This window comes from Schistocerca americana, chromosome 5, assembly GCF_021461395.2.
Source record: "Schistocerca americana isolate TAMUIC-IGC-003095 chromosome 5, iqSchAmer2.1, whole genome shotgun sequence".
Lineage (NCBI taxonomy): Eukaryota > Metazoa > Arthropoda > Insecta > Orthoptera > Acrididae > Schistocerca > Schistocerca americana.
In genome coordinates, this window is record NC_060123.1 from 712,554,441 (window position 1) to 712,578,075 (window position 23,635).

A 23,635-nucleotide genomic window follows, 5' to 3' on the forward strand; every position below is an offset into this window, starting at 1 on the left:
CTGACGGCGGGCAAAGGCAGTACGGATGGCCGACTCCAGGCTCACTAGATTGTCGGCGGCGGAGCGGCCTTTACGGAACCCACCCTGAGACAGAGCCAGAAGGCCCCGAGGCTCCAGTACCCAATTCAAGCGCTGGCTCACCATCCGTTCAAGTAACTTGCAAAGAACGTTGGTGAGGCTAATGGGACGGTAGCTGTCCACCTCCAGCGGGCTCTTTCCAGGTTTCAAAACGGGGATGACAACGCTTTCCCGCCATTGCTACGGAAACTCACCCTCGACCCAGAGACGGTTGTAAAAGTCGAGGAGGCGCCGCTGGCAGTCCACTGAAAGGTGTTTCAGCATCTGACAGTGGACGCCATCTGGCCCAGGAGCGGTATCAGGGCAAGCGGCTAGGGCACTGCGAAATTCCCACTCACTGAATGGAGCATTGTAGGATTCAGAAGTGTGTGTGCGAAAAGAAAAGCTCCGACGTTCCATCCGCTCTTTAATGGAGCGGAAGGCGTGGGGGTAATTCGCAGAAGCGGAACTCATAGCAAAATGCTCTGCTAAGCGGTTTGCAATGACGTCGGAGTCAGTACACACTGCTCCATTCAGTGAGAGGGCAGGGACGCTGACAGGAGTCCGATAGCCGTAGACGCGTCGAATCTTGGCCCAGACCTGCGATGGAGTGACATGGATGCCAATGGTGGACACATACCACTCCCAGCACTCCATCTTGCCTTGGCGGATAAGGAGGCGGGCCCGCGCGTTTGAAGGTGATAAGGTGGTCTATGGAGGGATGTCGCTTGTGACGCTGGAGCGCCTGCCGGAGATCTTTAATCGCTTCAGCGATCTCAGGCGACCACCAAGGCACAGCCCTCCGCCGAAGGGACCCAGAGGAACGGGGAATGGCATATTCGGCGGCAGGAACGATGCCGGTGGTGACAGATTGAACCACCACATCAATGTCATCATTAGAGAGAGGCTCAATAGCGACAGTGGAGGAGAACAAGTCCCAGTCAGCCTTATTCATAGCCCATCTGCTAGGGCGCCCAGAAGAGTGACGCTGCGGTAGTGACAGAAAGATCGGAAAGTGGTCACTACCACACAGGTCGTCATACACACTCCATTGGACAGACGGTAAGAGGCTAGGGCTACAGATTGAAAGGTCAATAGCGGAGTATGTGCCATGCGCCACACTGAAGTGTGTGAAGGCACCATCATTTAAAATCGAGAGATCGAGCTGCGACAATAAATGCTCAATGGTGGCGCCTCGACCTGTTGCCACTGACCCACCCCACAGAGGGTTATGGGCTTTGAAGTCGCCCAATAGCAAGAAAGTTGGCGGGAATTGGGCTATCAGCGCAGCCAGGACATGCTGCGAGACATCACCATCCGGTGGAAGGTAAAGACTGCAGACGGTAATAGCCTGTGGCGTCCACACTCGAACAGCGACAGCCTCTAAAGGTGTTTGGAGAGGGAAAGACTCGCTGTGCAGAGTGTGAAGGACATAGATGCAGACTCCACCAGACACCCTTTCATATGCTGCCCAGTTCTTATAATAACCCCAATATCCATGGAGGGTGGGGGTTCGCATTGCTGGAAACCAAGTTTTCTGAAGAGCAATGCAGAAGAAAGGGTGAAGGCTGATAAGTTAGCGGTGCTCGGCCAGATGGTGGAAGAAACCGCTGCAGTTCCACTGTAGGATGGTATTGTCCATGGCGGAGAAAGGCGTGACGGGACTGGGAAGGCAGATTACGCCGCTGGGTCACCGGCTGCCTCCAATGGAGCACCCGTGCAAGTGCTATCCATTGCATCTGAGGGACCAGCGAGATCGAGGTCCTCAGCGGGCGCAAGGATCTCCACCTCATCGTCAGACGCAGAGCTTTTAGGTGGCGGTGGAGTAGGTGCCACCGCAGGTGTCTTGGTCTTACGGGTCTTCAAAGTCGTTTTCTCTCCCTGTGCCTTTGGTTGCCGTTGTTGAGAGGGCTTATTGGAGTCAGTCTCTGGGACCGAAGAGGATCGCGAAGCCCGTCGACCAGCGACCTGTGGCTTCTTCAGCCACTGGTTGGTGTCTGCTGTGCCGCTGGTAGGAACCTGGGAAGGGAGTGACCCAAGGGATCCCTTCTGAGCGAGAGAAGCCGAAGAAGACTTACGCTTCTCTGGCTTAGAAGTGGGGACTGGTGTCCCCAGTGGTTTAGTGGGTGCTGCTCTCGAGGTAGATGGTGTGGGAGCAACAGCGAAAGACGGGGCCCCCATCATCAAGGGGGCAGGTGAGGTCCTCTGACTCTGAGAGCTGACTGTATGTCTTGCAGCTGAAGGAGCTGGAGCAGGAGTGACAGTGGAGGCATAAGATTATATCATGCGCACTGGATGTAGCCGTTCAAAATTTCGCTTAGCCTCAGTGTAGGTCAGTCGGTCCAGGGTCTTATATTCCATGATTTTGCGTTCTTTCTGTAAGATACTGCAGTCCGGCGAGCAAGGGGAATGAGGCCCTCCACAGTTGACACAGACGGTAGGCGGAGCACGTGGAGTATCGGGATGAGATGGGCGTCCACAATCTCGACATGTGAGGCTGGAAGTACAGCGAGAGGACATGTGACCGAACTTCCAGCACTTAAAGCACCGCATCGGGGGAGGGATATAGGGTTTGACGTCACATCGGTAGACCATCACCTTGACATTCTCTGGTAATGTATCACCCTCGAAGGCCAAGATGAAGGCACCGGTAGCAACCTGATTGTCCCTCGGACCCCAATGAACGCGCCAGACGAAATGTACACCTCGGCGCTCTAAATTGGCGTGCAGCTCGTCATCAGACTGCAAAAGTAGGTCCCGATGGAAAATAATACCCTGGACCATATTTAAACTCTTATGTGGGGAGGACGACGGTTCAATCCCGCTTCCGGCCATCCTGATTTAGGTTTTCCGTGATTTCCCTAAATCATTCCAGGCAAATGCCGGGATGGTTCCCCTGAAAGGGCACGGCCGACTTCCTTCCCCATCCTTCCCCAATCCGATGGGACTGATGACCGCGCTGTCTGGTCTCCTTCCTCAAACAACCAACCATCTTACGTGGGGTGATGGTAACGTTAACATTCCCCAACTTGTCACAAGCAAGTAACCTGCGTGACTGGGCAGAGGACGCCGTTTTGATCAGAACTGACCCAGAGCGCATTTCGGACAAGCCCTCCACCTCCCCAAACTTCTCCTCTAAATGCTCTACAAAGAACTGAGGCTTCACGGATAGAAACGAGTCACCATCAGCTCTGGTACAGTCGAGACACCTTGGCGAATACACGTCACTGTCATTCATTGCTTGTCGTTCCTCCCATGGTGTGGCCAGGGATGGGAACGATTTGGGGTCATAAACGTTAGCTTTAAAATGAGGCCTCGAACGCTTAGAGACTGCTGGTGGCTGGCCGCTAGCGAGAGATGATGTACCACGCTTAATTGCGGGTCATCCACCCTGATGCCACCTACTCCGACCAAGGGCCCTCCCCATGGGCGCCACCCAGCCACAGCAATAGCCACCTGGCAGGATGGCCATTGCTGGGAGTCCCGATGCCCCAGGGAGATGGGCATCTACTCCTTGGCATACGTGGGGAGTTAACGGCGAAGGCATCAGTAGAGCGATCCCTGAGTTGTCAGGGGGCTACAACCAACAGGGTACATGGAGGCCCCACCACAATGGACTGGCTACCGTGCTGGATCTTTGGTGCAAAAATGTCCAAGGTCGTCGTCACAGTTAAAAGCAACACTGCAGAGTGCAGCGTGGTAATCGCACCCAGGGACGTAACCTCGCCCAAGAGATGGAAAACGAGCGTGACACCATTGTAACGACGAAAAAGCCGGCTAAAGGTCTCAATGCACGATGGATACAGTGCACCATGTAAGGCGCCCTTCCCCAATTGGCTCGCTCTTCGGAATAATTTAGAAAGATGGAGGTCAAACCCGAGAGGGGACCATCACATAAGGCCGAGACCTTTGAGACTCCTTTTAGTCGCCTCTTACGACAGGCAGGAATACCGCGGGCCTATTCGAACCCCCGAACCTGCAGGGGGTGACGGTTTGTCATTCGTGCACCCAGGTTCATAGTTCAGTGCACCATTAGCATTTTCACCATTGCGGACACAAATGTGAAACAGAGCCACTGTTGTTGCCTCACATATTCGAAGTTTAAAAACTGTTTGAAATTAAAATGCAACTACGGATTAGGAGAAGGGCTGTGTTACGCCACCACTAGTAAATACAAAGAATCCTGTACGTCTATTCGTCTCTAGCTTTACGTAATGAAAAATGTTTCCTAACCGAATAGCAGGTGGACGGGCTGTAGTGCAGCTGTAGTGCTAGTGATATACATCAGGGTCTTTCATAACGTTCTTACATTTTGTTGAAAGCGTGATCAAGAAAATGGATAAAACGGGAGTAATTATCTCTTCCGCTGTTCATTAATGTATTTTTCTTCCCAGTAAAGACATTTCCTCAGTGTGAACAAAAACACCGACGAAGGAAAATCACAACAATAAATAGAAGTTGTACGACATTAGGTAGGCGTGTTTCTACATTTGAAAGCTGATTAGATGATGTCAATGCAGATTTCGCGCCAGTCAGATAGAGGTGATGCTAGTAGCGCCACTATGAGGATGCAAATCAGATTTACTTTGAGTACACGTTGTAACGATCGTGAGCACTAGTTACTTTTGAGACCGAACGTGCTATTTTGATGTTGGTCAAGAATACCTTTAAGGCGACATACATACCAACTCACTGAGTTTGAACGAGGTCACGTAATAGGGTTAAGAGATGCTGGATCTTTATCCATACATAACATTGCAGAAAGATTTGGTAGGAGTGTAGCCAGCGGTGATCACGAGAATGTACGGTGGCAAGAAGACCATACTCCAGACGTCCACTGCCGAGAGGGAAGACCATCGTGTTCGATGTATGGCTCTGGCGCATCATTCTGCATCGACAAAAGCAATTTGAACACAAGTTGGCACCACATTGAGGCAATGAACTGCTATAAGCCCGTTACTTCAAGGAGAAGTCCGAGGCAGGCGCCCTGTAGCCAGCATTCATCTGGCCACAAATCAACCTCGTGTCCAGCGAGAGCACGTTGGAGGGCAGGGTGGAAGTATTGGGTTTTTTGATGAAAGCTGCCTCTGCCTCGATGCCGGTGATGGCCGTGTGCTGGTTAGAAAGAAGCCAGTTGAAGACCTGCAACTAACCTGTCTGCTTGCTGGACCCACCAAACCTACACCTCTGAATTAGGGTGTGATATTATGTGGCAACAGGAGCACTTTCTTTGTTATTCCATGCACCAGAACTGCAAATCTGTACGTCAGTCTGATGATTCAAATTGTTCTGCTGCCATTCCTGGAGGTGTTTCCCAGCGAAAGGCTAGCGCTTGACCACAAATCGCTGTTGTAATGCAACATGCCATACAGAGTGCCGCCATGTTGCCCTGACCCGCTCCACCACCAGATCTGTCTCCAGTCGAGCACAAAAGAGACATCATCAGATGGCAACTCCAGCGTCATCCACAACCAGCAGTGACCGTCCCTGTGTTGACCGACCATGTGCAACAGGCATAGAACTCGACACCACGAACTGACACCCCGCACCTGTGGAACACAAAAACACAATGCATGCACGTGTGCATGCTTGCTTATAACATTATGACGGTTACCCGGGTTGTTATTGTACAGAATTTCACATTTGCAACGGTTTATGCGGCACTTACGTAATCCTGTGATCTTGCAATGTTAATCAGTTATATATGTATTCCATAAATTTCATTACCCTACACTAATTATGTTTTGATGTTGTGATTTTTTTTCTTTCAGTGTATATTAGAACTTGGGGACTGTGGGAATCTATTACCAAAGAGTAGGATACGATATCGTTTGTTTGTTCTTTAATTTTCATATGTGTAGATTATTGCCACATAGTCTCTGATTCCTTGTGCGTATCACATCCATTTACACAGTTTGGACGAATGAAGTTAGATTTCCTCAAAATTATATTTTGTCCGCAGAGGCGCTAATGAATCACAGGCCAGGGAATTGACTCAAAGCAGCTCGACGCAGCAGGGTACGAAGGGGTGCGCGCAGATGCTCCAGAGAGGAAGTGTACGTTGAAACACACAGACATAAAAAAAGGAAGAGAGTACTCAAAGCGCAGTGACTGGCGGAGCAAAGAGAAGCAGCAGAACGCGGCATAGCTTTGAGCGCCGGGCAGTTTACGCGTCAGCTCTGACTCAGCCAGCCAGCGTTTTCGAGAGACAGAGAGAGAGAGCTACTGCAGCACATGAAAGTGAGTGACTTTGACATTTAGCAAACGGTATTGCTTAATTGCATACTCTTACGATGTACCATCGATCTTACTTTGGGAATCACCTTTTGAGATATTTCCAGTATATCCCGAAATTTGACGTAGATTTCAGAAATTGAGAAACAGAGAACTGCAAAATCTTCGATCGAACCAAAGAAGAGATGGAAAGATCACACAGGTGTAAGTAAGCATCATCCGACAAGGAACCACGTGTTAGTGGAGTAGCAAACTAACTCTTTGCTATGGTGAGTGATCAGCAATAGATCAAGCAACAGCACGTACTAGGATAAAAATTGAAGACTGTAACGAGAGTTCCAGGATTGTTGATAATTATAGGTAGCTTGCTGCAAATAACTGAGACGCCCGCTAAACCCACTGGGCAGGTGATAAGGATTGTCGAAAGGGCCAAATAAAGTGTCGGTCAGTTTCACTCAGAACTGTAATTTAATATCACATTTACAACCGAAGCGGCACATAGCCGAACTTTTACAACTACGAGTATCAAGTAACTGAAGACACGCAGTAAACATTACAAATAAAATAATTAAAATATATGTATATCACAGTTAGGCTGAAATCCCCAAGGCAAAAGTTGATAGACAAACATACACAAGATGCAATACCAACGGCTGAAAGCCCACAATAAAATTTTCAAGATTTTAAAATAAATTACCATAACCTTCCAAAGGCAGAAGGCCGCAATGTTTACGCTTGAAATTTAATTTTAAGACTAAGGTTCGAAGCGGCTGAAGGCCTTAGAATTACATAAAACACAGTAAAACGAAGAATTTTTTAAATAATTGGCTGTGATGGATTATAAACAGGCAAATAAACACCGGTGAGAAAGACAGTAAAGACAATGGCACTCAGAAGCCTCCAGGGGGTCGGTATGCCCTTTCTTCACTTAGGTGAGACAGGTGGTTACCCCAACTACATTTGATCAGTCGGAACCCAATCAAGGGACTTGCTTGCCACCAACCGGTACATGAGAACTCAAACACCGAAATGTTGAGGACGTAACTATCCACAATCAAATATGTATATGTATTAAGCTGTCAAAACTACACACCGTGTTGGACAACGACGACTGGCGAGGAAAGGTTGTTGTTGTTGTGGTCTTCAGTCCTGAGACTGGTCTGATGCAGCTCTCCATGCTACTCTACCCTGTGCAAGCTTCTTCATCTCCCAGTACCTACTGCAACCTACATCCTTCTGAATCTGCTTAGTGTATTCATCTCTTGGTCTCCCTCCACGATTTTTACCCTCCACGCTGCCCTCCAATACTAAATTGGTGATCCCTTGATGCCTCAGAACATGTCCTACCAACCGATCCCTTCTTCTGGTCAAGTTGTGCCACAAACTTCTCTTCTCCCCAATCCTATCCTATACTTCCTCATTAGTTATGTGATCTACCCATCTAATCTTCAGCAATGTTCTGTAGCACCACATTTCGAAAGCTTTTATTCTCTTCTTGTCCGAACTATTTATCGTCCATGTTTCACTTCCATACATGGCTACACTCCATAAAAATACTTTCAGAAATGACTTCCTGACACTTAACTCTATACTCGATGTTAACAAATTTCTCTTCTTCAGAAACGCTTTCCTTGCCATTGCCGGTATACATTTTATATCCTCTCTACTTCGACCATCCTCAGTTATTTTACTCCCTAAATAGCAAAACTCCTTTACTACTTTAAGTGCCTCATTTCCTAATCCAATTCCCTCAGCATCACCCGACTTAATTAGACTACATTCCATTATCCTCGTTTTGCTTTTGTTGATGTTCATCTTCTATCCTCCTTTCAAGACGCTATCCATTCCATTCAACTGCTCTTCCAAGTCCTTTGCTGTCTCCGACAGAATTACAATGTCATCGGCGAACCTCAAAGTTTTCATTTCTTCTCCATGGATTTTAATACCTACTCCGAGTTTTTCTTTTGTTTCCTTTACTGCTTGCTCAATATACAGATGGAATAACATTGGGGAGAGGCTACAACCGTGTCTTACTCCCTTCCCAACAACTCCTTCCCTTTCATGTCCCTCGACTCTTATAACTGCCATCTGGTTTCTGTACAAATTGTAAATAGCCTTTCGCTCCCTGTATTCTACCCATGCCACCTTTAGAATTTGGAAGAGAGTATTCCAGTCAACAATGTCAAAAGCTTTCTCTAAGTCTACAAATGCTAGAGACGTAGGTTTGCCTTTCCTTAATCTTTCTTCTAAGATAAGTCGTAAGATCAGTATTGCCTCACGTGTTCCAGTATTTCTACGGAATGCAAACTGATCTTCCCCCAGATCGGCTTCTACTAGTTTTTCCATTCGTCTGTAAAGAGTTCATGTTAGTATTTTGCAGCTGTGGCTTATTAAACTGATTGTTCGGTAATTTTCACATCTGTCAACACCTGCTTTCATTGGAATTGGAATTATTATATTCTTGAAGTCTGAGGGTATTTCGTCTGTCTCATACATCTTGCTCACCAGATTGTAGAGTTTTGTCAGGACTGGCTCTCCCAAGGCCGTCAGTAGTTCCAACGGAATTTTGTCTACTCCGGGGGCCTTGTTTCGACTCAGGTCTTTCAGTGCTCTGTCAAACTCTTCACGCAGTATCGTATCTCCCATTTCATTTTCATCTACATCCTCTTCCACTTCCATAATATTGTCCTCAAGTACATCGCCCTTGTATAGACCCTCTATATACTCCTTCCACCTTTCTGCTTTCCCATCTTTGCTTAGAACTGGATTTCCATCTGAGTTCTTGATGTTCATACAAGTGGATCTCTTATCTCTAAAGGTCTCTTTAATTTTCCTGTAGGCAGTATCTATCTTACCCCTAGTGAGATAAGCCTCTACATCCTTACATTTGTCCTCTACCCATGTCTGCTCAGCCATTTTGCACTTCCTGTCGATATCATTTTTGAGACGTTTGTATTCCTTTTTGCCTGCTTCATCTACTGCAGTTTTATATTTTCTCCTTTCATCAATGAAATTCAATATTTCTTCTGTTACTCAAGGATTTCTGCTAGCCCTAGTCTTTTTACCTACTTGATCCTCTGCTGCCTTCGCTACTTCATCCCTCAAAGCTACCCATTCTTCTTCTACTGTATTTCTTTCCCCCATTCCTGTCAATGGTTCCCTTATGCTCTCCCTGAAACTCTGTACAGCCTCTGGTTCTTTCAGTTTATCCAGGTCCCATCTCCTTAAATTCCCACCTTTTTTCAGTTTCTTCAGTATTAATCTACAGGTCATAACCATTAGATTGTGGTCAGAGTCCACATCTGCCCCTGGAAATGTCTTACAATTTAAAACCTGGTTCCTAAATCTCTGTCTTACCGTTATATAATCTATCTGATACCTTTTAGTATCTCCAGGGTTCTTCCATGTATACAACCTTCTTTCATGATTCTTAAACCAAGCGTTGGTTATGATTATATTGTGCTCTGTGCAAAATTCCACCAGGCGGCTTCCTCTTTCATTTCTTACCCCCAATCCATATTCACCTACTACGTTTCCTTCTCTTCCTTTTCCTACTATCGAATTCCAGTCACCCATGACTATTAAATTTTCGTCACCCTTCACTGTCTGAATAATTTCTTTTATTTCATCATACATTTCTTCAATTTCTTCGTCATCTGCAGAGCTAGTTGGCATATAAACTTGTACTACTTTAGTAGGTGTGGGCTTCGTATTATCTTGGCAACAATAATGCGTTCACTATGCTGTTTGTAGTAGCTTACCCGCGTTCCTATTTTCCTATTCATTATTAAACCTACTCCTGCATTATCCCTATTTGATTTTGTGTTTATAACCCTGTAGTCACCTGACCTGAAGTCTTGTTCCTCATGCCATCGAACTTCACTAATTCCCACTATATCTAACTTTAACCTATCCATTTCCCTTTTTAAATTTTCTAACCTACCTGCCCGATTAAGTGATCTGACATTCCACGCTCCGATCCTAGAACGCCAGTTTTCTTTCTCCTGATAACGACATCCTCTTGAGTAGTCCCCGCCCGGAGATCCGAATGGGGGACTATTTTACCTCTGGAATATTTTACCCAAGAGGACGCCTTCATCATTTAATCATACAGTAAAGCTGCATGCCCTCGGGAAAAATTACGGCCGTAGTTTCCCCTTGCTTTCAGCCGTTCGCAGTACCAGCACAGCAAGGCCGTTTTGGTTATTGTACAAGGCCAGATCAGTCAATCATCCAGACTGTTGCCCTTGCAACTACTGAAAAGGCTGCTGCCCCTCTTCAGGAACCTCATGTTTGTCTGGCCTCTCAACAGATACCCCTCCGTTGTGGTTGCACCTACGGTACGGCTATTTGTATCGCTGAGGCACGCAAGCCTCCCCACCAACGCAAGGTCCATGGTTCATGGGGGGAGGAAAGGACACAGCCTGAAATTACGTTGGTTTCCAGTGCAGGTAACCGGAACATTAATGGCCACATGGCAGAAAATTCCGCTGGTGCATTTGAATTTTAGTCAACCAATATAGTCAATTCCACTGCACGGAGGCTAAATTTCAGCAATACAAACACTGTGTTGCTCACAAGAAAACCTCCCCAACGATTGCGTCGCACGGAGATATCCTTCCTGATCGGCACTAACCGACCGATTCCTCTCAGAATACCGACAATATCTAAAATATCGTCAGTGGAAATAACGGCAACTGCACACACAACCTGAAAAAGACTTGCACGGAGACCTGAACGATACCCGACAGTAACTAAGCACGCACGAAGCCAAATCGGGAGTCGATGCACACACACACAGCCGACTCAAGAATGATCGGCGAGGCAAAACACGTCATCCGGTAGGACGACCGACCGACGATCCACCAAGACCGTGGCCCGGCTCAAGTGACGCGTGGCGGCAATGGTCGGGCGAGCCACGTCGACGCAGACCTCACTGCTGCTCCAACCCGACTGCACTAGTGCCGCATTACAAATCGCCGACTGGCAGGTCCGCACTGCGTTCGAGACGCGTTCAAGCTGACTGGCAGACCCGAACTCGCGACCCGAACTCCTTTCGACAGACAACGGCCGGGAAGTAATAGCAGTCGAGCAAAGATACTACGAGAGGGGATACATCGATACGCACTGCAAACGCCGCTCGCGGTCAGGCAAAGCAGCAACTCAGTGACACCAGTAATTTAAATTAACGTAGTGAGGTGGAAGTACGTTAAAAACAGGGCGTAAAATACATGATGGCGGGAACACGAGCCAAAGACCAGTAAAGTGAACAGAGCCGAACAGACCTGGAAGGGATAGAAATAAGCCTCAATAACTAGCGGCCAGCTATCCTGCTAACAAGATATGTGAACCTATACTCCCGTTAATTTCTCTGTCTCTTTTTCAAACGAGCTTTGCAAAAGATGGCAGGCGCTACTGCTTGATCGAAATTTGCATTCATCAAAATGGCAGGTCGATGCCAGTCAGCACCTACATTTGAGAAACGAACCACTCAAATTCCATGATCTCTCTCCGAAAGCTGTGCCAAATGACAGGGCTCCAGTGCGAGAGTGAAGCGTATGCTTAAGCCAGTGTCACTCACGAATATGTTCCTTTTTCTTAATGTAGAAACAGGGAAGAGCAACCGTAACTTCCCACACAACAGTAGCAGAATGCCCGCCCCGCAATCACGATACTGATACGGGTTAAGACTTAAAGTCTAGCTTATCAAGGTTATAAAGGTCGAAGCAGAAGAAATGAATTACAATTGATGGCGCGGCTGAGACTCGAACCCAGGTCTACTTGCTTGCTAGGCAGAAATGCTTACCATTACAACGGTGAACATTGCTGCACGAACTACCCAAGCTGTGTGCCCTCCCTAACACAAACTTCAGTTCATCTTACGCTTATTTTGCCTTAAATTGTCAGTACTACCAGGGCACTCCGACACTGGAGCAGCACCTCAGCGTTGGACATAATGGGAAAGTACTGTACCATTGGAGATAATACGGCCGCGGCACAAATTTTAATTCATTTCTTCTTCTTCGATCATTATCGTAAATAATGAAGATATTTAAATGTCTCAGGGAAACATTTAGTTATAAGATTATCAAGGTTAGTTGAGAGGGCAGGGTTGCTCTCTTACGTATATCAACAGTGAATTAAAATTCGCGAAAATTTTGTTGATGATAATATAAGAATCTAAGTATTCTCTACGTAGGGTGTGGATCAGTGCTCACTCTTGACAAATCATTGCTGACATGAGTAAAATTTTAGTCATTTAAAGAAGAATTGTAATTGGGATTATGAGCAAAATCTAGTTAATAATTGTTATAATGGAGCCAAGGTAGCCCCTGAGGGCCGCCAAAGAGAACGATGTTGTCCATGTCCAAGGTACCAAAAGCACCATGCTAAACACCGGCTATTTACATACAAGATAATGGAAAAAGACATTCCGAGCGCTACTTCCTGCAGGGGAGCTCGAGCCACGACCTACTGGAAGTATCACTACACTAAAACCTGATTTGCTGGAGACAGCTATTTCGAGGTTAGAACCAGCCCCGAAGTTCAATTCTCGCCGAATGCCGATCTCGTGTACGGCGACTGTTGAAGATTACGTCTTCGTCTCTGAATTGCACTGTTACCAGTGTGTGTGTCTATTACCACGAACCTGTGTGGAAAATTAGAAGTGAACTTTTGTTTACCTCAATTAGGAGACTCTTACTGGTGTCGTTATTGTTACCTTTCGTTTGTTGTTATGTCATCAACCTTGTGAACTTACATCAATAAAAGTTGTGTTTGTGAAAAATTGCGAATTGTCAGCCACAACACAAGTGGCGAGGAGTTCGTGCCTGCACGTGTATTCCTCATGGTGGAAGTTGTCCTTCAGCAGCTGGTCCACAGTGTGCACGACTTTCTAAAAGGTTTTCTACAGTTTTTCAAGAAATCTCAGGATACACAGGAACGTTTATTTACGGAACTCTTGCAAAACTTCCCGGTTCCGCCGCCCCCGCCGTTTTCCGTTTTCAAGGAGGATGCTGAAGACTGGGAAACATACGAGAATCGGCTCCAGCATCATTTTCAAATCCACCAGGTTGTCCAGGAGGCTGCTCGTCGGTCCTACTTTTTGTCCTGGAACCAGTCCAAAGTATATGTTCTCTTGACGAAAATTCAACCTCGACCTCCGGATTCTTTCATTTTCTCCCAAATTTGTGAGGCTCTCTCAGGTTACTACCGACGATGGTTCCACGTGTTGGCTGCCCGTGCCGAATTCTATCAGTGTCACATGACTGGCCAATCACGTCGCCAAGGGCCAGCGGAACTGCAAGGTCTCAGCCGGAAATGTCACATCAACACACGAGTGTCCAAAGAATCCGACTCGAACGAGATGGTCCGCGACCACTTCATCCATCCTGCCTCTGACGCGGCTTTCCGGCCCTCAGACTCGACGATCCTACTCTGGACCAATCATTGATCTAGCATTCAAGTAGGAAGTCTCTACGGCGGCCGACAAGCGTTTGGAATCCTGGGCGGAAGTGGCGTCCCTCCGCGACCACGACGCCTCGGCACCCATCGCATCGCTGGCGGAGGTCGAAGACGTAGCCGCCGTCCGTTCTGATGACCGGCGTCGACCATCCTGTTCTGCACAGCGTCGACAGGGCAGCCGCCCTGTCCAGGAATTTGTGCCCTCGGACAGCCTCGCGGCTCCTTCAGTGCACGGAGGCCCCCACGCCCTCGCCAGCGCCGACAGCCCCTCCAGCTGCCCTCCTGCCTGGGATGCTTTAAGAACCAATCACGGGAAGACTACCCTGACAGGTGGGCATATTGTGCAGTGTGTACCCGTAGAGGATATGTCAGTTCAGTCTGCTGATCTCGGCCGCCCCCTCCTCATCCAGCCAATGACTGTAGGGGGCCTATACCCATGGATATCAACCAGGTGCAGTCTTCGGGATCTTCCAAGCAGATGACCGACGTTCAGGTCAACAGTCGGCCGCTGCAGATGCAGGTGGATTCTGGAGCAGTGGTCTCACAGATCAATTATTCCTCCAATGCGAAGAATGGGGCGCCTCCCCCTGGCGCCCACATCTCTGGGCCTCCTTACTTATAATAAGGAAGTGATCGCCCTCCTGAGTTAGTTCACACCTTCCATCATGTATAAATCAGTTCGCCGGGACGTTACCTTCCTTGTGGTCAACAATGCAATCATGGCGGATCTCTTCAGGTTAGATGCCTTCTGGGCCTTTGGCTGCGCCATCGACGACAATGTTCATCTGGTGTCTTCCCAGGTTTCTATTCCCGGCAGATGATACCTTGTGCATGGAATTCCAGGACCTCTTCTCGCCGGGCGTCGGCTGTGCTCAAGATTTTCATGCGTGGCTCCAGCTCAGACAGTCGGCTCGCCTAAAGTACTTCTCAGCCTGGCCAGTGCCCCACGCCCTCGAGCAGCAGCAGTATGGACATTTTCGAGTAGCATTCTTAACGTTCACATATCGATGATGATACATATCAGACGAGGACTCCAAGTTGTGGTGCCGGATTCAATCCCCATCAGTAGTTCGTTAGTTTGGAATCGACTTTATGAGTTCCACATACTTCATCGCAGTATTGGCTTAATGCCCCCTTTTTCAGTCCATATGGCACAGTGTTAGCTGCCAAGTCCACCGTAGCCTGTACCAACTACAAAGTAAGTTCTACGTCAACAAGTTTGTGGCCCCTAAACTACTACAAGTTTCCCAGATCTTCCTGATGCTGTTACCCCTTGGTCGCCCACTCCAATCGGTTTACGGATACTTTGTTTCAGCAGGGGCCCTTTTAAAGTTCCACTGCAATACCAACACTGCTCCCTTTAAAAGGCAGCCTTTGACTCATCAACATGTGAACATCATCCACTGCCCACTTCACGGGGAATGTGAGACAATGCTCGTCAGTGTCGTCGAGATGGCAGTCAAAGCAAAGTGGCCAAGTAGCCAGTCCTATATGATGAAGTAGACGATCACTCGGATTGGTCTGCCATTTATCGTTATATATATGTTCCCGTGTCAGAAACGTACATAATTGTACACAGTTAACATGTCATATAGTCTCTGACGAACATTTGGCTACTTCCAGTCCATTTTCTGTCGCTTGATGAAGGTCTTCTGCAATACAGGAGACTGCACGCAGTCGCCACTGAAGCATGTGCTGGACAGTCTGGACTTCTCCACAATCACTATTAATATTGTTTTCTGTACCGTAGGACGATATTTCCAGATTAAACCTTGATTTACCCACTCCTGACCTCAGCCTATTCAAAGATTTCCAGGTAATCCACCCCTCATCAAGTCCTGCAAGCAGAGTTTCAGAAACTCTTTTCCAACCAGAGGGAAGGGAAGTCTTATCCCTCCAAAGCACCACCCTGACGTTTCCGGCAGTGACAGAAAGTTCCTTTGATGTTCTGAGGAAACTCTTCCATGACTTCAGTGGCTGTGATTGCGGTTTATGCCCATACAGGCTATGGGTTTGTCCTTTTTCCAGTCCCTTATTAGCCACAATTTCTCTTCGAATGAGAGGTGGGGTTATTTCTGCAAGGTGGTAAGTCCATTCAATGAGAATATGTTTCAAACAATACATAATTCTCCAGGTATCGTTGAGATCGATGTCTACCTGTTTGGCATGTGATGAATTACACCAAACAGGACAAGCGTACTCTGCTATAGAATAGGCTAATGCAAGTGCAGAGGTTCAGATGATTTCAGGTTGACTGCCCCACTGTGATCTGGTCAGTTTTCTTAACAGATTGTGAGAGGTGGCAAGAGCCCCCTCTCATATATCTATTTGAGTAATTCGCTTTTCCTCTCTAATTGCATGCGTTGAAAAGTCGCTATTCCTTCACACGCAGACTTCCCACGCAGCGCCTCTCGTCACCCGGGTGGTCTGTTGACAGGCGGGGCTGCTGATCTTGAAAGGGTTAAGCCAACGGGTGTGAGGGAGTCGAGTGGATGCTTTCCAGACGCCGACATTGTCATAAGAGCGCCAGCGACACGCCCACAGGGGCCTGACGGAGCGGCTGGGCTAGAGATTCCGTGTCTTCGCAGAAACTTAGTGAAAACACTTTCTGGCGGGCTACCAGCGAGGCGTGGGAATGACTTGTGTTCCCAGGCAGTCTTGGCGGGCAAATTCCCTCGTTTTCTGCAAAATCATAACTGTGATTGGCTTGCTCAGGGGATAGCTCCGTGACGTAGCAAAATCGGCGCAGAAATTGTCGCCAAGTATCTCCATTTGTGGAATAGTAGTGCGTCGGCAATAGAGTGGATTTTCCGCCGGTTTTCGAGTTGCTGATTGGCACGTTTTAACCACGGCCACTGTCGTGGGGGCGGGAATGTTCTGTGTTCGGCTTGTACGGGTGCTCTGGAGGAGTCGGATCTCGCCTTTCGGTCGGAGTAGGTGCGGCTCTGGACAGCCTGCCTTCCGTTGTCTGTCTAATACACTTTCATTTAATTGTAACTGTTTGACGAAGTTGCTGAATTTAGACTTCAACGTAACTTTCCGGGTACAGTTGGTAATTGAGCGTTATGCGTACAAGCAGCCTATGTTGTCCATCCTGAGCAGTTTTGGCTAAAGTTGACTGTATCGGAGTTACTGTGTGACTTCGCTTGTTATAATCAATCACTTTACCGTCAGTGATTGTGTGGCGAGCCTTCCTCGTCTCCCTCAGAGGCGCATTTGTATTGATAGGAAGTCTTTAGTCTGGAACAGCCAGACCAGGATAATTTGTTTCGGGCTATACGCGTGACGTTATCATCAACACGACTGGACGTCAAAGCAACAAGCCATCGCTTCTGGTAAGCCAGATCGTTTCCTTACATTTAAGAAGACAGCTTGCTGATGTATGTCTGCAGCACCGGCAGATTAGGGAATTTTGCTCTGTGATAACCAGAGCTCAGCAGAGTGACTGCGCTGCCCTTCACAGTCAACGAAGAATCTGCGGTTTTGCGGAATTGCTGCGACGAACCTAGTTAGGCTAAAATCCTTGGTCATATTGTACACCTAGAGGTTGACAGTATTATTGGGCGCTGATAAGTCGTCAAATACCATCCCTGTCTCGAGCTTCAAACCGATCTTCTATGAACTGCGTAAGATTCATAGTTGTCCTTAAGCCGTCCTCACTCCCAACTATGCGTTTTCGTGAACTTCGCTGTCTATCTGTGTTTGGTTTCCCGCCCTTGTTGCGGTTACGTCAAGGTTCTTAATCCTTCAACGTGTGCGGCAGCGATGTGTATCGATATTTGCACCGTGTAATATCTTGGGTTTCGTGCCTATAATTTCCGGCTAGGGGGGTCTGGAATGAGTCGGTCGGTTGCTGCGGACCAGGGAAGTTATCTCCGCATGGTGCAGTCGGCTAGGTCCACTGGCGGTGCCTGTGCAGTGTCGAAGCGTGGGTGCAGCTGTCTGATCGATACGAGCTTCGTAGTTCACGGACCCACGACGTCGAAGTTGAGTAGTAGTTTCAACTACCCAAGCCACGTCCATTCATGTTGTTTGGTTCGTTTCGGTGGTTCACTGTTGGGGAGGTTTTCCTGTGAGCAGCACTGAATGTTTCTATTGCTGAAATTTAGCCGCCATGCGGTGCAATTAACTATATTGGTTGACTGCCATTCAAGTGCACCAGCGAAATTTTCTGCCTTGTAGCCGTTAGTGTTTTGGTTACCTGCCCTGGCTACTGATGTAATTTCAGGCTGCGTCCTTTCCTCACCTGTTGTCGCTGTCCAACATGGTGTGTAGTTTTGACAGTTTAATATGTAATTCATAGTGGATAATCACGTTCGTGACTTTTGGTGTTTGAGCTCTAATGTAAGTCGTTGTGTCGGTCGGTCCGTGGCTGTCCTCTGGTTGGGTTGCGACGGGTCGAGTATAGCTGGGCTCACCACATGTCTCACCGAAGAGAACGAGGTCAGACCGACCTCCCTGGAGGCTTCTGAGGGCCACTTTCTATATTATCCTTCTCACCAGCGTTTAATTGTCTGTTTATAATCTGTCATAGACAATGACTTAAGAAATTCTTGTTTTTACTGAATTGTATGTATTTTGAATTTTGGAAACTCAATTGTGGGCCTTATCCTTATTCTAACAAAAAAAACATTGCAGCCTTCTGCCTTTGAAAGATTATGGTGATTTATTTTAAAATCTTGAAAATTTTTATTGCATTTTTTATTGCATCTTGTTTATGTTTGTCTATTTAGCCTTGATTTGAGGTTCTCAGCCTCGCTCTCGCTCTCTCTCTCTCTTTCTCTCTCTCTCTCTCTCTCTCTCTCTCTCTCTCTATATATATATATATATATATATATATATATATATATATATATATATATATATATGTGTGTGTGTGTATGTGTGTGTGTGTGTGTGATAGTTATTTTATGTTTTATTTGCAATTTTAAGTGCATGTTTTTACCACTTGAGATTTATCTTATTGCTTTAAGATTTCTTGTTTAGAGGCCTTCAGCCGTGAAATAATTGCCTTTTCGAAACTCGGTGTTCTAAATGTTCGGCTGTGTGCCGTTTTGGCTTAAACGTGTTATTAAATTGCAATAAATTACAATTTTGAGTGAACCTGACCGACACCTTATTTGGCACTTTCCACAATCCTAATCGCCTGTTCTGTCCAGCGAGTATAGCGGGCGTTTCAGTCCTGTGCAGCTTTTGCCAGTACGGAACTCAGTTTGTGGAGGTATTAGCTGCGACTTAAGATCATTCTTTCTAGCTTTTTGTATAGATGACAAAGTAATGAATGTGGTCTAAAACTCTTTGGACGGATCCTTTTTTTTACCAGGTTTCTTTCCAATTTGTAATCTGCTCACACAGTTATTAAAGAGATGCAGCATCCTGTTGTGCGAAAGCTTCAATTGCTCTATGTGTATATCATCTAAGCCAGCTGATTCTCCATTCTTACGTTGTTTAATAGCCTTATCTAATACTTCCATGCTCAATTATGTAAGCAGATTGCTCTCCTGTTGCTTCTCTCTTTGCAATTTTGGCTTCTTACATTTGTCGGTTGCCTTCCCATTGAGCAGTAATTGATGTGCTGTAATGTTATGGTGGACATCAGTTTGTAGCTGGATCATTAGTTAGATGTTTCAGGAATCTCCAAATTTTATGACTGTCTCTCTGTAGACCCATGTTTTCTGTGGTTTTAATCCATGTAGGCCCGGTTAGCCGATCGGTTCTAGGCGCTACAGTCTGGAACAGCGCGACCGCTACGGTCGCAGGTTCGAGTCCTGCCTTGGGCATGGATGTGTGTGATGTCCTTAGGTTAGTTAGCTTTAAGTACTCCTAAGTTCTAGGGGACTGATGACCTAAGAAGTTAAGTCCCATAGCGCTCAGAGCCATTTGAACCATTTTTAATCCATTGATCTCTTTTTGTCTTTCTTATAGAACTAATGAATTTTTTCCCTGCTTCACTGATAAGATCTTCTTCAAATACGTTTCTGTATTCTGGGAGAATGAACGTAAGATGTTCGAGAACCACGAGGAAGTGACATTCTGGAAAAGTTGTTTACAGCGATGGTGAAGGTGTCATAAGGTTCTGCCGCAGGTACTGTAGACGCCACTTCGCCGATCTCGACCTGTCTGCCTTTCTAAAATTAAACCTTCTTCGAAAAGATACTTTGAGAGATCTAAAAGCAGAAAATATTTCGCACATTATTGGTCTTTGCTGTACTGGCTATCGGGCGACCGACAGATTTTACACATTGTTGGGTGAACCTGTTGCAACTAAATATGAGATCAGGATAACAGTCTCGCTTCCACCTGCCGCTGTGGAATGATGTTGGTAATTTTGCATCCTGGATTAAGTGCAACTGATTTAGTTCTGCCCATTCTTGTACTGCCGCCCCATTCTCATCTTCTTCATCGTACCCCAAACATTGCTAGGCTGTGAAATCACCAATCACAATCTGCACTCATATATTATGAAAAGTGGATTGTTTACTCTCCATAAATTCAGCACTGGGTGGTTTGTAAAGCGGTAAAACGGTACAATTGGCTGTTTCTAGAGTGAGAATTTCGATATCATTCCCTCGGTAAATGCATGGATAGGATGTGAACGTCCATAAGAACAAAAATAGGACTTCCATATTTACTATGCGGTCTTTCAATGGCGAGGTGCATTCCGTTTATTTTTGGTCTGCGCATGTCGCAACTTTTCTGTCTCTCCTGTACACACAGTACCGGGCATTGCATAGATTTTGTAGCAGCTCTTCTTTAGCTGCAGTTATGCCTTCTATGTTAATAAAAGACATATGATCAAGCCAAGGAAGGTATAAGGAAAAGCATTCGGGGGTACCCTGGGCAACGTTAGAAAATTTATCGTTGACAACAACATACCGGAGTGCTGACACGTTTGATGGTAAAAAGGGTGAGTGGATGCACATCCAGCTGTTACTTTCGATGGTAAAAAGGTGCGTGGTCGCATCCCGAAACGGTCGACCACTTAATGTCTGGGTGCTGTATCTCTAAGGCGTTACGAGGGGTGGACGATGTAAACACAGGATAAAAATCTTTCGCATGGGGAGGGCGGATGAGTGGGAGATCGTTTTGAATGTATCTGAGTTCTACGAAATAAATTACGATGTGGTACGACAAAGGTTGACATGTGCCACGTCGATCGGTTGTCTGAGAGAAGCTGGTCGGAGGATGTCCAAGAAAATGGCTCTAAGCACTATGGGACTTAACATCTCAGGTCACCAGTCCACTGGACTTCGAACTACTTACACATAACTAACCTAAGGACATCACACACATCCATGCCCGAGGTAGGATTCGAACCTGCGACGGTAGCAGCAGCGTGGTTCCGGGCTGAAGCGCCTAGAACCGCTCGACCACAATGGCCGGCTGAATGTCCAAGAGATTACGTGTTAAAGATGGGGAGGTTCCCCTCCAGTGCTGCAGAATAGTATGCACAAGCAGTGCAGTGGATCGTGCCCACACGTTGATGAGGCTGAGGCTGCCTTGCAGAGGGAGCAGGGTTAGTGTTGTAGAGGCCCCTCCTAATACGAAGTATCCGAAAGCCAGTTGGAGTTGGTGACAAAGGGATAACGGCATCTGGGCAGCATGTAGCAGTTTAGGGGCCACATCCTTGTTGACATAGGCCACACGTTGTAGTTGGTTCAGGCTACGGTGCCGAATGGACCGCAAAAGCAGGTGGTTAACCAATACTGCAGTGCAGTGTGTCGAGCTCGTAAAGTCGACTTTTAAGTATCAAAGTGTTATACTGATGGGGAGTGGGTTCAGTGCCACCACCTGGAGTCGACACCCGATATGCACCGTCGTCGACATGAGGACGTTAAGTGTTCAACCCAAAATACGTCCCTGCTGCTGGCTGGTTCAACTGGCTCTGAGCACTATGGGACTTAACATCTATGGTCATCAGTCCCCTAGAACTTAGAACTACTTAAACCTAACTAACCTAAGGACGTCACACAACACCCAGTCATCACGAGGCAGAGAAAATCTCTGACCCCGCCGGGAATCGAACCCGGGAACCCGGGCGTGGGAAGCGAGAACGCTACCGCACGACCACGAGCTGCGGACCCCCTGCTGCTGGTTCCAATGGATTGCGCCATAGTGTTTCTGTGTGGAGGGGCGAGAAGTAGGATATCATTTCATAGTCTCTGGAGCAATAGGTATGAACGCGCTAGGTGAAACCCTATTGGCGAGTTGTAAGAGCAGCAATGAAGGGCTCCAGTGCAATGACATACAGTGGACATGGGCCATCCTATACGCACTGAGTAGCACACAGGAATCTGCCCAATAAGTCTCCCATTGACCCATGGAGATAGCAGGAAACAATAACCAGTAAATGTAGTCCACAAACAGTTGTGGGAACCCCAAAAGCATCGCGAACACGAGGAGAAATGGGTGCCGAACGTGAGAAAACGCACTTGTAAAATTAGTGGAGAACAGTGTCGCACAAAGCCAGCATCAAACTGCTATCTTGATGAGGTCACAGCATTCTCCCAGAGTTGTTTGCAGGTGGCCCCACGACCATGTGCCGCCTGTTCTGCACATAAGATCTTGCCTGTATGAGCTGGTAAGAGATGTACATAGATTTTATAATCACTAATGAGGCAAAGAAATTTATGGGGCTCATTTGCTGTCAATTTGATGCGATAATTAATTAAACTAATCAATTTAATGACCCTCTCCACCTCCTCCTCCCATTAACCTAATGCTCTGGTAAGTGGTTTATGACCCCATGGAATTGAGTTATGACCCCTGGGGATAGTGCATACTTCTGAGAAACACCCTCACTCCTCCCCATCCCCCTCCTCCTCCTCCTCCACCTCACTGGCAAAAAGAATCCATTCTTCTGTCACCTTTCCCCCATTTCAGTTTTGAGCCTCTTATCCCCTGCCTTGGAAATCCCCCAGACCTTCCATTCTCTTCTCTAGTTCCACCTCCCTCTTCCATCTGGATATTGGTAGGAAAAGACTCAATCTTTGATGGAGAGGAGGGATCTCACAACACGAATTACAAATCAGTGCCAATAATATTTTGTTCAATACAATTTGCAATATATTCATTTAATCAGTTTTGCGGAAGACAAGACGCCCACTTGGGTAGGACTAACATCTGCACTCCCTGCCCCCTCTTACCATGACATAATAATTGTAATCAGAAGAGGAATGAAGTTCAGTATATTAGCCACCATTTTGGTTTAGCCGCACTTGTGTCTGTCATATCGGCGCTGCCGGGCACTGGGCAGAGCGCCGAGAACGCATCTGTACGACATGGAAGTCAAAACCTGCCCAAAGTGCTAATCATGGATCACAATACTAAACACCACTGACTGCAGGCGATCAGCGTCCTTCGATATTGGATGCCCGGAAACTACTTCCTCTCTATCTCAAGCGGTTATTCCTGTTCTAACACTTGTGCCTCAGACCCATAGATAAAGTTGATATGCCTACCCACCACAGGGATGTCCATTTGCTGTCGCAGTATTCGAGCAAAGCATCAGATGGTTGCGTTCCTTTGATCAGACTCATTTCCCGTCTCTAGTCCTCTCGAATGGGTACTTCCTGTTTGTGAGAACAACCTTATGAGCCAACATGTCCAAACACACAGACAGAGGTTTTCATACCTCCTCAGAATTCTGTGTTCCTAACGGCTAATGATGGGGACAGACAGACAGCTGGCTCAACTTCGATATCAAACATGGCGGGAAATTGTCCATTTTCACTACCCTATCAAATTAATTATTTATCAATTTACAGGGGTCCAACAGATCACTTAAAACACTCACTACCACCTTACGATGATTCTTCTTCATAACAAAACATGTTTTCAGCGTTTGAGAGACCCACTGCAGCACTGCCAGGGAGAGGAC